The sequence below is a fragment of the Miniopterus schreibersii genome (assembly GCF_964146895.1).
Source record: "Miniopterus schreibersii genome assembly, chromosome: 1".
In the NCBI taxonomy this organism is placed as follows: domain Eukaryota; kingdom Metazoa; phylum Chordata; class Mammalia; order Chiroptera; family Miniopteridae; genus Miniopterus; species Miniopterus schreibersii.
In genome coordinates this window covers 179,892,185-179,909,633 of record NC_138101.1, presented here as the reverse complement: position 1 = coordinate 179,909,633, position 17,449 = coordinate 179,892,185, and the positions used below count along the sequence as shown (strand labels likewise).

Genomic DNA, 17,449 nt, shown 5'->3' with positions numbered 1-17,449 from the left:
CAGCACAAGGGGCAAACTGACAAATTTAGAAAGCACAGAAGTAATTTCTGTAGGTGTGACGGCTAATTGTCAGAGTACAGAAAAATGCAGATTTACCTAAGTTTGCTGAAAGCAAGTACACTGACCACAGGGTGAACAGAGCTATTTAAACCACAAGGCAACCGACACATTCTGAAAAGCTCAATGGTGACACAGTTGGTCTAAAAGTGTCCTGCATGTGCCAAGCCTGCACAGGGATGCAGAACCAGGTACAGAAGTGAACTCAGCAGGTGACCAAGCACCAGATTCCAGAAGAGGAGATAAAAGGCTGTCAGCACGTTCATTAAACTCATCGAACACTTAAAAGTACAGATCACTAGGGCGCCTAGTAATCAATCTTTGGACAAGTATCCAAGAACAAATTTATAGCCTCTCTCCGTGATTCCGAATTTATTCTAAACTGAGATTTTCAACAACAAATATACACAGCATCTACATTGCCTGAGGTTAAAGAGCATGTAAAATTCCTACTACACATGTGTGGTAAAAGGACAAACAAAGGCAGGAAGAGAGTAAAGACCAAAAGCAGGACAGAGGTTCTTTGGAGGCGCAGGGCGCACTGGGGTTAGGGAGGGTTAGCCTAGGTGTTTAACGTTCCAGAGAACTGGAAACATTCCATTTCTCTAGCGTGTTGTGGGAGGGCACTTATGGGTATTTGTTACATTACTCCTTATGTAGTTTTCATAGTCAGAATATTCATATTAACATTTGAAAAGCAAATGAGGAATCAGAAGTTTGGGTACAGACTGTTATAAGAACAGGTCCACACCGCCCGCCCCCCCCCACACACACACACCTATACAAGGGGATGATTTTCAGGCCAGGCCAGTAGTCCAAGACCCTTCTTAGCATTCACGGCCCAAGTGGGTTGATTAAAAGGCAAAACCTTCACGGAGGGGGGGATCAAAAAGCGATATATTTTATTCCCTGTCTTTGACTACAAATCCTTACCTGTTAACTGTTAAGTGTGAAGACGCTCTGCCAATTTAAGGTAACGGGACCATTTTGCATCACTTTGCAATTACTCTCAACATTCCCCAGGGAGAAACTAATGGATGACTAAAAATGAAATAGAGATTAAGTGAATCACTTGGGATGTTTTGGCTCCTGACACAAACTGGCTTCGACAGAAAGGAAATGCACTGGCTCAAACGCTTGGACTTCTGGAGGAGACAGGCTCCAGGGCTGGCTTCTCTGCCCTCCGCCCTGTGTGGCTTCTTGCTCAGGCTGCAGACATACCAGACCTCACGCTGGCACAAAACAAGATCCAGAAGGAGAGAAATGCAGGTTCTTCCTGTAGCTCTATTCATTAGAAGACTTCTGCCAGAAGCTCCTGGCAAACCTACCTTGGAGTCTCATAGGCTAGAACAGGACTACTGGACCATTCCTGAAACCATGCCTCTGACCAGGTAATGCCCAACCCTAGCTGATGTCTTGTCCATGATCATGGACAAAGCAGGGATAGGACTGCCCCTCATCACTGGGCTCACCCTGGAGCTGCAGGCAGTTTCTCAACTCCGTGACCTGGGATCAACTGGATACATGATATGGCTCCAACCCTAATATCCATTCTGCTAGTATTTACAGGGAGTAGCCTGAGCAAGACTGTGTTTATCACTATTATGATATGTATCTGTATATACGGCTAAAGACTCAAGAAGCAGATGATCAAATGAATTGATCCCTTTGAGAAAAGTAGATTTTAAAAACATTTCTTCTATATTTCCACTGCTCTAATATAAAATTTAAAGACAAAATCAACACCTTTTAAAGCAGGTACATCATAGGAAGTATGGTATAGTACTTACTATAGTCTCGTGCCATGGCTACAGAAATTTAGACAGTTAGCATCCACAGTAATAATGTGTAACCTGGAAAAAAAAAAAAAAATGAAAAGTTAAAGATAGTTTAAAATTTTTTTAAAAAAGTTAAGTACACAAGGAATTTTACTAAAATAAAACAGTTGTATAACCAAAGTTTTATCTTTTTTTCTGAAAGAAGCAAACCAGCCTTTTTAAAGTAAGCGGCTGCACTTAAATCAGAAGTAAGAGTAAATATCTGTAGTATCAGAGTATCTCTAAATATTTTCCAGTTCAAATCATCTGCACTTATTGTAGATCTGACCACCAAAAAAATTAAATAAATAAATACATTTTAATCAAGTAATATTGTCCTGGAATGCTATTTATAAAATTTAAACAAAAAGAGAACTATTAAATTGACCTCAAAATCATGTAGTCTAACCCTAAAACACACATCTATTCTATTCAATTTGGTGCATCCTAAAGTTAGGTAAATCAGCTTTAAATTCTAAATTTCTAAACTCAGGGATCCGAAGAAATTATAGTTCTCAAAAAAATACACACATCTGATTCAAATATTTTACACTGCATCTTAATAAAATCTCTTTGACTATTCGGCATGGATATGGAATACTAAAAAAACACACCCATAGAACTGGAGACTCTAAGGCCTTGGAATGGCTTTTAATATTCCTAAGCGAAAGACAAAAGTTTTGTCTCTACTCAGACCCCAGGACAAATAACAATATAGCAACCCACACTCTTGATTAAGCACGACTTAGATACTTAAGAATCGACTGATGCTGTGGTGTTTCCTGGGGACAGTGTGCCTTGACAAGGCCAAGGACAGCTGCTGTCCGTGTATCTACAAATACCATGTCCTGTTTCACTTGCCCCCATGTATGAAAGATTCAGCCATACTGTTGGCATCAGTTACAGTCTGTCGGGAGGGAAAACCTCCTCTACCCTCTCAAGTTCAGTTCCTGAGGGCATGCAAACTAAACCGACAAAGAGAAATTAATAGGAAAAAAGGAATATGTTTCTTTATTGCTGTTAATATTTTTACATGCATGAGGATATCACAGAAAAGAAGTAAAAACCCAAAGAGGTAGTTAGACTCAGGGACCAAAGGGCAATACCATTTTACCAAAGGGCAATAAGTTTTATAGAGAAGTGACTACACGAAGGAAAAGGTTTGGATTCCTAAGGACGACACATTGTAGAAAGATGACTAGGAAACATACAGTAGGTAAGAGATGGTTAGTTAAGATTTGTTATGCAGACTCGGTTTCTGGTGATAAAAATCATTCTCCTCTTCCTTGGAAGATGGGTGCACCTTTAAAAAATGAAATTTACCCTGCTTTCCTGAAGATAGAGGGAAGACAGAGAGTTCTTCCTGTGTTTGCTATTTCTCAGTTTCCTTCAGTTCGAAATATGCCACCATTGGCACATTTTGGGGCAGTATATCCTAATCCCCTTCCGGTTCAGAAAAATATAAAGATAAAAACACCATAAAAAAATAAAGGCACAAGTCTCAGAATGAAAAAAGATATTTTCAATACATATATCCTCCAAAGAACTCATGCAGAATACATCAAGAATTCACATAAAGCAATATGAAAAAGACAGGCCACCCAAACAAGATATCCAAGCTGTCAATAAACATACGAAAAGGTGCTCAACCTCAATCATTACCAAAGAAATACACATTAAAACCACAGTGACATAAAATTACATATGGATCAAAATAACTAAAAACAAAACTCTGAGGACACGAGCTCTTAGGATCCAGAGCAATTCAGCTCTCATACACTGCTGGTGGGAGTGTGGACTGGAAAACTGTTCAGCAATATCTAATAAGGCAGCATATAAATATACAGTGTGGCCCAGCAACTCCACTCCTAGGGAAATGCCTACCAGGAATGCACATAACAGACACATTGTCCCAGACACACATGCAATAATATTCAAAGCCAAAACTCAGTAACAAATTAACTGTGGAGTAGTCATACAACTGAATACTATACGGCAGGGATCAATCAGCTTTTTCTGCAAAGGGCCAGAAAGTATTTTTGGCTTTGCAGGCCATGAGGTCTCTGTGCCCAGTTGAACTACTCAACTCTGCCTTTGGAGTGGGAAAACAGCCCCCAACAATATGTAAATGAGTGTGGCTGTGTTCCAACAAAACCTTATTTTCAAACAGGCAGCCAGCAGGGGCTGTAGTTTGATTGCTATATAGTTTGCTATATAGTAACGAATATAATTGAACTATAACTAATGTAACAACACAAATGAATCTCACAAACATGTTGAAACAAAGAAGCCAGACATAGGAGAAAATATACTGTATAATGCCACTTTATAAAGTTCAAAAATAGGTAAAACTATTTAAGTCAGGAGAGTAGTTACCTTCTACTATGGGGGGATAGTAAAGCCCAGGAGGAGGTAGAAGGGGGAATTTTGGCTGGCTAGTGACACTGGATTCGCTGATCTGAATGATGGTTCCATGATTATATTCAATATGGGAAAATTCATCCAAGTGTTCACTAATGACTCACTTGTCTTTATACAGGTTACACTTGGATAAAAAAGTAAAATACTTTAAGTTTTTTCATAAACAAAGAATGCAGGTCAATTCTGTAAGTAGATGCTTTCCGGTAGTTCACTCTCCCTGGACATCAACACTGATGCACCTACAAGCCCTGTGCCTTCACAAAGCACAGCCATGAAGCCGCCCTTTACTTAATGTGATGTCTGCACTGCAACTAAACCTCTGTTCTGAGTTCCAGGTAGGACTGTGGGGAGGGAGCTATGATCAGATGGAACACACAGGAGCGTCAGGAGCAGAACATGATCCAAAGAGAGCGAGGAAAGTAACAGATGGTGGGCACAGGGACTGGTGGAAATAAGCCCCTGCATTTTAACATAATCTGCTGAATAATCTATACAGAAAGAGGGTAACAAAAACAGCTTAGAAACACAATTTGGAAGGTCACTGAACTTGCCTTTTGGACAAAAATAATGGCATTTTAAAAGCTGACTGGGGTTCTTAAAAGACTGTTGAAGGGATCTGTCTCCAGTAGCACAATTTCTTCCAATCTAACAGATAAGTGGGCAGGAAGTTTCAGCTTTTCCGGCGAGGAAGCAACCCTGACAGATAAAACAGTCTTGGCTTTCTAGGTCTGCATATTTTAAACCACCTTGTCCCTCTTGATGCCATCTTGTCCCTCTATACCGCGTCTAGAATGTAACTGAATACTGTAACTTTCCAGGGATCACAGGAAGCCATTCAGTTAGCAGGGTTGTGCCCAAATATATTAGGAGAGGGACAGATTATGAAAATTCTAGGAACAAAAAAATCGAGGGCATCACATTATACGGATTCACATTCTATATGAGCTTATATCATGAGTGAAATGAAGAGCAAAGGAGTAAAGGAAAAATAAAGGAACTGAAATCCATTCACTATATTGCATTCACAGCTTAACTGATATGTGTGAGAAAATGAACTAGATGCAAAGATAAGCCTATGCAGCAATAATTTAAGTTAAATGCCATAAAAGTTACACAATATTACAAGTGCTACGGAGCTATAAATTAAGAGGAGAGAATTATTAAATGTCAGAGGAGTGAAATGCAGGTGGGAAGAGGAGGGTAAGGAAAGGAAGTCTTCATTTAGTAGGGAAGAGTTAAAATAGGTTTTGAATAATTAAAACGAGCCAGGTAAGAGGAACTAGAGCATCGTTCTGAGCGGAAAGAGAATGACCAAAGTCTCGAAGGCGTGAATAAGCCAGTCGAGCCTGAGGAGTAACAAGCCATCCAAGGTGGCCAGAACAGGGTGTGCAAGGACATGCTAAAGCTGAGATGACAGACGGGCCTGTCAGTTACACTAAGTCTGAATTTTATCTCAGAGGCATTATGGAGCCACTGGGGTAAGAATTAGGGGAATGAGAACAGAACACAAGGAACAGAGGGGAAGTGACCATTCTCCAGATACGTCTGTAGTTTTGACATTTATAGCCATGGGAATGTTGCACAAAATTTAAAAATTAAATAATTAAAATCAACTAGTATATGGGGTTAACTCAAAATGAAACACAGTCAGTAACAAATGGACTGTGTTTCAAACGTACAACATCACGACACTTTTGGGAGTGCAGAAGTAACCAATCACGTTGGAAACCAGTATCCTGACCATGTACTTTGAGGCTAGAGACAAAACAAAGGGAAAGGCCAGAATGACCTCTATGGCGTTGGACTTGAACCAGAGATAGCAGGGTTTTTAATATATTTCCACAGATGATAGATAGGTGTAGGAGAACAGGGAAGCCAAATGTGGTTTGCAGCAAAATCGGCGAACTCTGACACTAAATGCAAGTGTGGAAAAATCCAAGGGGACCATATTCCAAAATATTTTTTCAGAAAGAAATTAGTTATAGCCCTAGCTGGTTTGCTCAGTGGTTACAGTGTCAGCCCTCAGACTGAAGGGTCTCAGGTATGATTCTGGCCAAATGCATGTAACTCAGCCCTGCAGGAGGTAACCAATAGATATGTCTCTCTCACATCGATGTTTCTCTCTCTCTCTCCCTCCCTTCCACTCTCTCTGAAAAGCAATGGGAAAAATATCCTTGGGTGAAGATTAAAAAAGAAAAAGAAATTAGTTATAAACTAAATTTTTAAATATTAGATGACAAGCTCACTGAAGGCTGGGTGAACACCACCTAATAGTCATTAACAGCTTCCCACAGTTTTGTGCTCAGTATTGTGGATGTTTCCAAAACACAGAAAAATAAGTCCTCCAAGAGATAATAACATAATTCCCCGTAGCTTTGAGCATAATACTGAGCCAAACACCAGGTTAAACAAAACAAAACTGCAGTTCTTGTTTGCTATTTTGGAAAAAGGGTACTTAAATCCCCAAAGTCTAAGTACAACACTTGAAAAAGCATCATCCACACTGTGGCTTTCAAAAGAAATAAAGTACTTAAAGAAAAGACGTAAAAAAATCTGTTATTTTGTTAGTTGGCAACCACAACAGGTGTGATTGCTTCTCTCAGACTCATACCAATTTGACTATGGATTCATTTGAGAATATATTTTTATATAGAGATAAAATTATATATATTATATTTCCTACCAAAAAATTATATATATAAACTTTCTACCAAAAAATTAAACAACTTCTCAAATCAGTACAAGCAGTTTAAAAACAAAACACTTAAATGAGCAGAATTGTGCGCAGCCGATCCTCTGACAGTGCTCAGCAGCAGTGTCACCATTTGCTAAACTAACTGACATGGTCAAGGTGAGAATAAAGTACACTCAGGAGCCAACTAACCACCACAAAGCAAAAGGTTCTTCAGCATATAAGGTTGACAAATTTTAACAACTGGGGAAAGCACAAGTTATGTATTTAAATTTCGCAGCAAAGATACCATCTATTTTTCTTGATTTTAAATGTTATAGAATAGTGTTCATAATTTAGAGTATTATGGTCCACATTTTATATGGGTGTGAGCATGTACAAAATTTTTTTTTTTAATATAACTTTATTGATTTCAGAGAAAGGAAGGGAGAGGGAAAGAGAGATAGAAACATCAATGATGGGAGAGTCATTGATTGGCTGCCTCCTGCATGCCCCCTACTAGAGATGGAACCCACAACCCGGGCATGTGCCCCGACCGGGAATCGAACCGCGACCTCATGTACAAAATCTTTACAACAGGTGGTAAATTACATAAAGACTTCAAGTGACAGTTCTAGCTGATTCAGCTCTAATTCATTTTGTTTGCTTTCTAACACCACTACTTTAAAAAGAGCAGTTCCATGGTCCATAGAACAGATTACTATTTTAAGCAGAGGTGACAATCTTCACTTATGTAAGAAGCAATTATACATGTTAACAGAAAGAATGAACTACAACGGAATACACTAGAGATGTGTCAGGAGAAACCATTAGTTTTCACTCTCAAGGGTATGTACTACATGTATCAGTCTAACAGTCATTGGATTTATTAAGCCATAATTTTGCTACATGAATTCTCCATCTTTTTTTTTCCAGAGCACACTGAATAATCAGAAGGCAGTGTTTGCTTTCCCCTCTACAGTAACAACTGTGCATTTGGCTTGAATTCTAAATAACCAGGTTCTTTACGAAATTTTTGAAATTCAGCCAACAGATCTTTTCACTAAAAATAAGCACGAAGGAAACAGGCTCAAATCACAACTGTCATATTTACTCAGAATGGGGAGAACATTCTCTCAGACAAGCTGGATAAATACGCACAGACCTCACTATCACCGTGCATGCTTTACTGTTACTAAAAACAACTTTGTTAAGAACTTGATGCATGAATATTCAATTGGGTGTTTGATGATGTCAGTATCTATGGCCTCAAATTTACTGATATAAAATTTAAGCAATCAGATAGTGTCTACATTGGTTAAGCCTACACACTAGGTGTGATGGTTAGTTTTATATGTTAACTTGGCTAGGCTATAGTACTCAGTTAATCAAATACTAATGTAGGTGTTGCTGTGAAGGTATTCTGTAGATGTAATTAACAGCTACAATCAGTTGACTTTTAAAGGAGATTATCCTCAATAATGTGGGTGGGCCTCATCCAATCAGTTGAAGGCCTTAATCTCAAAGACTAAGGTTTCCTAAAGAAGAAATTCTGCTTCAAGACTTGAGCATCAACTTATGTATTTCTACTGGTTCTGTTTCTCTAGAGAACCTGGATTGATACAATAAGCAAAATGGGAATCCCACTGTGAGTTTCGAAGGTTTTTAAAGTCATACAAGGAAAGAAATGCCTTAATTTAATTCAATTTACCTGAGGAAACAAAGGTATCACGAGCTTACCAAAAGACCATACCTAATGACTGAGATACACCCAACTAACTAAAACAAAAGTAAACTGTGAGATGTGCACTACAGTATCAGAGTTTTAAAAATGCTGAGGGAGGAGCAGGGTAACATTAGTTCTAACTTGGGGTCTGGGAAAGGGGGAGGAGGGCTGGAAGGAAATCAAGCAGAGAATGCCAAACCTGAGTAGAGCTGTCCAGGTAAGAACTTACTCATCTAAGCTTTTCAAGCTAACAGTGTTTCAGGACTTACTATGTCCCAGGTGCCTTACCTTGCCTACCCCATCTGATTGTTCACAACAGTATTATGTGGCAGATGCTACTCTTATCCATAATTCTCAGAAGGGACAGAAGAGCTACAGACATAATTCCACAAGGTGACACAGCTACCTAGTAGCAGTGGATCCCAATTTTAAATGTAGGCCTTGACTTGAGCTACTGAGCTCTATGATTCCCTAATAGTATTTCCCAGGCCGACCAACAAAGCAAAACCACTTCAAGCCAAGAAACCTCATGAGCAATGTCATAGCCGTATCAAAAGTAAGTGGTGCCCGGCTGGGCATGGCTCAGTGGTTGAGCATCGACCTAAGATCCAGAAGATTCTGGTTTGATTCTGGGTCAGGGCACATGTCCGGGTTGGAGGCTCGATCCCCAGCAGGGGGCATGCAGGAGGCAGCCAATCAATGACGACTCTCTCATCATTGATGTTTCTGTCTCTCTCTTTCCCTTTCTCTCTCTGAAATCAATAAAGACATTATATATATATATATATATTTAAAAGTAAATGGCAAATTATATTTGAGTTCTGTATATACAGAGAGGGGAGTAAATGGAAACAGCATGAGCAGAAATAGAAAAAGCAAAATTGTATAAAAAGAAAAGATTTCTGGGTCAAAACTGTTAACATCCGTTAACACCCCATAGATTTACCTTTTTTCCTTCCTCCTATTTTAATAAATTTAATAAGAAATATAAAAATATACATAAATTCACAGAAGTACAGGAAATCCCAGTACAGGTGACATCAACAGACCAGAGGAGTGAGAAAATCTAAGAAATGGAAAGCATATAGGTTGAAGACAAAGCTCAATAGATTTGAAAGACCAGAAACCCCTTAGAAATAAGAAGCTAGATCTCCAAAACCATGTTCCTGGCAGAACCTATGAAAGACTTGAAACTGTGCCAGCATATTCTAGAAGCAACAGACCGCGGATGATGAACCCAGTAATGAAAGAACATGACACCCACGTCAGTCCCTTCTCTCTCTATAAGAAGATATGGGTACATCGGCCCCTAGACTGAAATACCAGAGTGATCCTCAGGACTAGGAAAATGCACAATGTTTCAGATAACGTACAACTTACAGTTTACCTGCTCTGAGAGGGCAAGGAGCCCACACATCGTATGAGAAAACCCACCCTCCCAATATGGCTTGCCCACCTGGCACGGCTCCTGTGAATCAAAGGCCACAGGCGCTCCAGCGAGCGGAATCTCTACAACACTGAGTCCAACCTTTTGATTACATCATTTGCTACAGATAAATCTATGATAAAAAACTGAAGGGGTTTAGAACACAACACCCTCAAACACATGGATTTGGGGTAGTATTTTTAGTTAAAGGACTTAAAAAACAACAGGGGCATTAAGGCACTCTGACCTCCCTTTTCTTCCAGAAAACAAAAGATAAAATTCCCCTGTGCAGGATGCTCTCCCTGCACCTGGGGGAAAGGACACTGATCACCAGCGAGAGGGAGCTGAGGCTGAGAAGTGGTGCAAATGAAGCTTTTTAAAATAACCCTAAAAAAATAAAAATAAAAATAACCGTGTTATCTTCCTTCAACGTCCCATAGATTTTACCTTTTCACAACGATGACTCTTTGTTCAAACCAATATATAAACACTTAAGCCTAACTGGCTTTTTTTATGTCTTCATTTTCCTGCAAAAGATCCCTTGTATGTTTGTTTGTTTGTTTGTTTGTTTGTTTTAAGTGTAGAGTATTCTCCTGTTAATCGTTGTCAACTTACTTCTCAGGCCAGCCAGAGACCCTAGCAAGGCAGAGGAAAGGCTTTACCTCCCCTACACAGCCATCCTAGGAAAATCAGCAACATGGAAAGAAGTATCAAATTCAATGCCTGAGAAAAATAATATGGGAAAACAAAGAACACGTTTTAAAGTATAATAAAGTTCCCCAAGGAATTCAAGGAAATGTGACTGCCACAAAAATACAGACAATAATTATTTTGGGTTAAAACAAGACTACTGGGAAATAAAAGCATGAAGGGCCGATCAGCACTGGGTCATGGAGGTGGCAGCTGGATCCCACATCCTGGGCCGCATCCCCCGTGGACACACACAGCTCTGTCCATTATCCTCTCCCTCGGCCTCTTCCCTTCCACCCATAAACATGTTCAAATCTTCCTTAATCCACGAAAAGCTTTTCCCTTAACCCAGATCTCTCTCCAAAATTAAGAAGTAATGAGGGAGTAAGGTGTCAATGACAACTTGGACGTTCCCAGCTTAATTAACTGGGTGGATGGTTCTCCCAGTAGACGGACAAAGAAACAAAAGGAAAGATGGGAGATATGGGAGCGCTTGGTGATAACATACAGAATTTAAAGTGCCCTTACGGGACGCGCTTATAAACTAGGAGCCTGTAAACTGAACTTGGTCCATAGGCATATTTTCTTTGGCCCATGCAGTGTGTCACAAAAATTCAAACCACCCCTTAAAATTCAGGATATTTAGCATGCAAGTCCTGATTTACAGCTTCTCTTGAAAAACTGGGAGATCTGGTAACTTTGGGCCCATATGCAGCCAAACAGCCTGTATGGGGCCGGCAGTCTCCTACTCTCTAAGGTCCCCAGTACTGTCTTCCTGACCCTGAGCCTATGTCAATGGCCATTTATCACTCCACTCTCTCCGTTGTTTTTCTTAGTGTAGGAAAAAATTTTTTCTTACCCTAAGGCCTGCTTTTACTCATTTACATTGTTGGCCAGGCACTTAAGCTTGTGAATTTGCTGTAAACGAACAAAGTCCAGAAAGGAGTTAAAAAACATGGCTGGTAAGAGAAGCCAGGGCGCAAGTTGTGGTTTCAGGTGAGCTTGAAATAGGCCAAAATGGAAGAAGGTTCAGCTCATGAAAAAGAATGTACAGAAGAGATGGTAACTATGGATGGTCTTTAGGAAACAGCCATCTTGCCAGTAAAAGAAAGATTACAGTAAGTGAAAGGCAAGTTCAAAGAGTGAGAGGGGTCGGGAACGATTTCAAAACTAGTTAAGTTGATTGTGCACAGATTACAGCCCAAACCCATTCAGTTGTGAGACTAGAGGTAAGAGTCCATTGTTAAATAAACAGCAAAAAAGTCACATCTAAACTACCCATGAAACTGTACTCCATAATAGGGGTTAAGGTTAATTCAGGAAGATGTCTCTTTCATTACTGCCAACATAAATATTAAACCAACAATTTGAAAGCCATTTTTCATTGACCGGAATTATCATGTGATATTTAAATTACTTAAGTTTTATCTTACATGTTAAAAGCATTTTCAAGTAAAAATCAAAGGCAGAAAAAATTATCAAGCACAATTCAACAACCATTTTCCTCAAATTGTTGCATATAAGAGAACCACTTATACTACCATAATAAGAAAACTGGCCAGTTAACAAAGGAAAAAGGTTACCAGGTTTTCCTCCAGATTTCTATGTAGCAAGGAGAGGGAAAAAGTCCATTTAACATGAGAAGATTTACAAGAATTTAAAGCATCACAGTGGCAAAAGCCACTAGTCTGTGAACAAGCAGGACTACCTCTATACATTTGGTTTAAAAAAAAATTTAGAAATTCTACAACTTACATGTTTCCCTGTTATAGCGTTTGTACTAGATTATTAGATAGATAAATAGGATATAGAACATGGATGAATTCATAAGGAAATATTAATTCAATATTAAAAAGAATGGAAATGCTCACCCTCATTAACAATCAAGAAATATTAGAGCAAAAATGAAGTAGTCATCATTTTAGAACTATCAAATTGCCAAAGCAATATTTTGTACACTTATAATTATTACATTAGCAAAATAATTTTTGTACATTTGATAGTAAGCCTGAATTAAAACAACCAGTGGCCCTGTAAATTGGGATCACATCTTTTAAAGTAGGTAATGTTTAGCAAAATGTTCAAAACCTTTGTAATCAATGGCACTCCCAGAAATGGATTTTATGTAAAAAATGCAACAGAAGCAAAAGGTTATATGGATAAAAATATACTCTGCTACAATGTTATTTCAAATTAAAAAGATAAGAATCTGGAAGCAAGTCAACTGTCCAACAACAGAAATATTATATAGAAAATTACAGTGTATCAATTCTATTATCTATAATTTATTGTCCTTTAATGTGGCAATAATAAAGACCATATGAACCATGGGAAAATAACTGCTATCATGTGAAGGTAAAAAAATAAAATAATATGCCTACCAAGATTACAGCTAGGTAAAAGAAGGGAAGGAAAAAAGGAGGGAGGGAGGGAGGGAGGGAGGGAGGGAGGGAGGGAGGGAGGGAGGGAGGGAGGGAGGGAGGGAGGGAGGGAGGGAGATGTGTTTGCATGTGGTCAAGCCAAGGATGGAAATACTAAAAAAGTGGAAATAATTACTAATATACTGGAATGATAGATTTATGGAGCATTTCTTTCATGTTTCAATATTCTTTTAATAACATTGCAGATGAAATAGGAAGAAAATCTGGCATCGCGGGATTATAAAATTGGCACAGAGACAAAAACTGCAGTGCTAGGAAGAGAGGCTTGAGAGCTGGGAGACCCAAGTGTAAGAGCAATAAGAGGCTTAACAAATGAACTAAAATTAGAAAGCTACTGGGGACGTCAGAGAGCAGTTTCAGCAAAATGGCAGAGGCATAAATCTTATGCAAAGAATTGATTAATAAGTAACTGAAGTGAGGAAGTATCTGGGACTCGAGCAATGTTGGGAAAGAAGAAACGAGTGGTAATCTGAGGGGAAAAAAAGAAATGTAACAGTAGCTTGGGGAAGAATCGGGGCTGAGAAAAGATTTTTTCAGCTACAGCCTAGGAGAGTGAATAATCAGTCAGTAAAGAGAAAAACTGAAAATTTGGAAACAATGAAATGTCTCTTGGAGGCCACATGGCACAAAGTCTCAGGATGCATAGAGTGGGAGGTGGCTTTTTACTCTGTCCCTGAGAAGCACTCACATTTACCTATAGGAATGACAGATACTTTAATGAAAAATTTTATGTCTTTTTAAAATAAGAGACACTGATTGGAACCTGTCTCCAACAGTACTGAGCATAAAAACAAGCAACGCAACTCACATAAATGATTCTCACACTGCCTTCTAAAGAAGCTAGAGCTCCTAAGTTAAACCCCAAATAAAGTAATTGTGTGAGCATGATGAATGTTTTGCATGGGTCTAAAATTCACATTTTTCTTTATTTCAGCATCGCTGAAATCAGGATATGTCTTATTATCGGTGGCATCTTAGCATCGTATCATACTTTGAAAGGCTGTGGTCTTTTCTCTTAATGGTACGTAAAGTAATGAAATGTCTTAGAATTGAAAGCATCTTAAATTCAATAAAATGTGGTATCCCTCTGTCCTTAAGAACTTCTCTCTCGTGTCACTATACAACTACAACAGAAAACATGAGAGGGGGGGGTAGAAACTTGGCACATGCTATTTTAAACTATTTTATTTTATAAAAATATAAAATTGTGAGCATTTCGCCAGGCAGATTTCTGACTCTATAATTATATGATCCCCACAGTCCTGATTCAACAGAGTTTATTCATGCTCATAAATGTAGAACACAAATCACTCATATACACATTTATGTTTCACAGCTCTCTGTATAGTTGATAGCCATCTTACAGTGCAAGAAATGGACATTTAAGGAAAAAGAACAACTAAACCAGCATACTTTCATTTAAACATAATATACTTTAAAACAAAATATGTTTCCATTGAACAAAAATCAGAATCAAGGGCATTTTTATTAAAAATATTAAACTTTAATAGAAATACTACTTAAGGAACTATCACCTATGACAATTTAGAATGCATATTCATATCTTTGAAAGTTTTTGGTAAAGCTAAAATTATTCCAAAATAGTTTACCAAGATCATTAAGTATATATATATATATATATATATATGTATATATATATATATATATATATATGCGTATTAATGATTTTTACTGGCAACTTCATTGGTGTTTTAATCTCCACAAATGGGTTGTCTGGAAAGATAAAAATTTAAAGACAAATACTTAACAGAACATTTACAATATCGAACACCTTTGGAAAGTACCATAATCACAACAATTAGCCATTCCAAATTGCAATGCACTACTCATTTTTAAATGTTTTACAACTGAGGAAACCAAACTTGCCAGCCAGTAAATTCATTATGCCCCCACGTATACTATTGGAAATGTATGAGATAATCAAGTCGATGAAGTTAGCATCTTAAAATGTTTCTTCAGCATAATCAACTATGTCTGGCCAGTGATTTACCCATAAAATATTTGAAGTGATTATGAATTTAAACATGGGTTCAGCATCAAAGCCAAAACAGGTATCATGCCAGAAAATTTCTTCACAACCTTCTAGTTGTACAGCTTTGCAATTTACAAAGCACTTTCACAAGCATTGTTCTTTGAATAAAATGAGCTATGCTATCAAACATAAGTTCAGATGTTCCGATTTTTTAAATAATATTATCTACACCGTTTGAGGCTAAACTTAGGTCAAGTTCATCACACTGACATACAGTAAGCACATTTTTTTCAATGGGGGACACAGGTATAATGGCTACAAAATTTCAATACCATCACCCAGGATAGATGTTACATGATCATCACCCAAGCCATTGCAACTAATTGTGTCCTATATAAACGAAAATGCACAGTAAAATTCACAACTTCCAGGATTTTATCACTGTCTTCTATAAAATGTGAAGACAATCAACATTTTCTTTTTTTTTTACTTGCTAATTGATTTTCATTCTTTTTAAAAACATTTTCTGATTATTTAATATAAACAACACATTATGTTAGGAGAAATAAACAGTTCCTGCCCTCAAGAAAATTATAGCCTCCAGAGAAAAGGAATATAAAAAACCTTAATATATGGCAGAATATGTTAAGTGCTAGAGTTTTATAAAAACACAAAGGTGATAAAATTATATTAGCTAAGAAGTATATTACACCATAAGTAGATTTACATTATTGCAAATAAAACATATTCTCTCTGGACTAACAGGATCACTAGTAATAAGACTTACTAGCACCTTATTTTAGTTCTCTGCAACATTTTTTTTTTGAATCCTCACCTGAGGATATGTTTTTATTGATTTTTTTTTTTTCCTGAGAGAGAGAGAAACATCAATCTGTTGTTTCCTACACACACCCTGACTAGGGATCAAACCCAAAACCTAGGTATGCGCCCTGACTGGGAATCGAACCTGCAACCTTTTGGGGTATGGGACAATGCTCCAACCAACTGAACCACCTGGCCAGGGAAAGTTCTCTGTAACATTTTTTTAAAACACAGACAAGCTTCATATTTCATAAACCCACTGTAGTTTATTTCTAACCTAATGGCCAAGAAATGTTGTTTCTGGCCCTTTAAAATACCCAGACTTCACAAAGATCCTTAAAGTAGTACAATATTGTGATACATAAGAATTATATATTTAGTCATTCAGGTGACCAAATATGTAGATGGTCTTTGTTCAGTCAGCTTCCTGGCTCACAGCTCCCTAAACTCTTGTAATTGCCTAAGTGATGAGAGCTTCAAGGTGTCTCTCACTCAATGTTAAAGAGGTGACAGAGGTGACTTTAACACTGAGGAGCCAACCATTTGAACTTTCAGTCTCACCTTCCCCCAACCTCCGGGGAGGAGGCAAGGGCAGGAGAATGGCCAATGATTTAATCCATCATGTCTAGCAAGAAAGTGTCCACAGAAGTCCGAAAGGACAGGGATCGGAGAGCTGGTGAACACTTGGAAACTTGGAGAGAGTGGCCTCCCGGAGGGGACATGGAAGCCCTGAGCCCTTCCTACACACCCAGCCCTATGTATCTCTTCATCTGGCTGTTGATTCATATCCTTTAATCCTCTCATAAATCAGTAACCTAGTGAGTCAAGGGGTTTCCTGAGTTCTGTGAACCATTCTAGCAAATTAATCAATCCCAAGGAGGGGGTTGTGGGAACATTTGATTTATAGCCAGTTGGTCAGAAGTACAGACAACAACCTGGACTTGTGGCTGGCGTCTGAGGTGTGTGAGGGGTTGGGGTCAGGGGAGGCGGTTTTATAGGACTACACCCTTAACCTGTGGAATCTGATGGTATCTACAGGTAGATAGGCATCAGAATTGAGTTGAAATGCAGGACACCCAAGTCGGTGGCCAGAGAATTGCTTGTTAGTGTGGGGAACCCCACCCCCACAGTGGAACTGAGTCCAGGGACCCCAAAAAATAGCCAAATAAAAGCATCAGCCCTTGAAGGTAAAAAAGGTTTATAAGAACAATTATGGCAAAGAATTTAAATCACTTGTTCCCATTTCAGGATGTAACATGAAGAAGGTTTAAAAAAAATAAAATAAAAAGGTAGGTTCAATGGGTTTTTTAAAAATAAACTTTTATAAAAGTTAAAATATAAGTATTAAAATCCTAAGTGTACGCCTTTCAGAATTTGCACAAAGT

General features: G+C 38.3%; 1 protein-coding gene across 8 annotated transcripts in view; it reads right to left on the bottom strand.

The window, feature by feature from the left end:
• Positions 1–17,449, bottom strand: part of SIPA1L1 (signal induced proliferation associated 1 like 1) — a 392,555-nt gene that overhangs the window by 164,254 nt on the left and 210,852 nt on the right. For all 8 annotated transcript variants that reach the window (XM_081116818.1, XM_081116817.1, XM_081116822.1 and 5 more), the window contains one exon: positions 1,848–1,910. The gene's annotated coding sequence lies outside the window, so the exon portion shown is untranslated. The remainder of the gene's footprint in view (positions 1–1,847; positions 1,911–17,449) is intronic.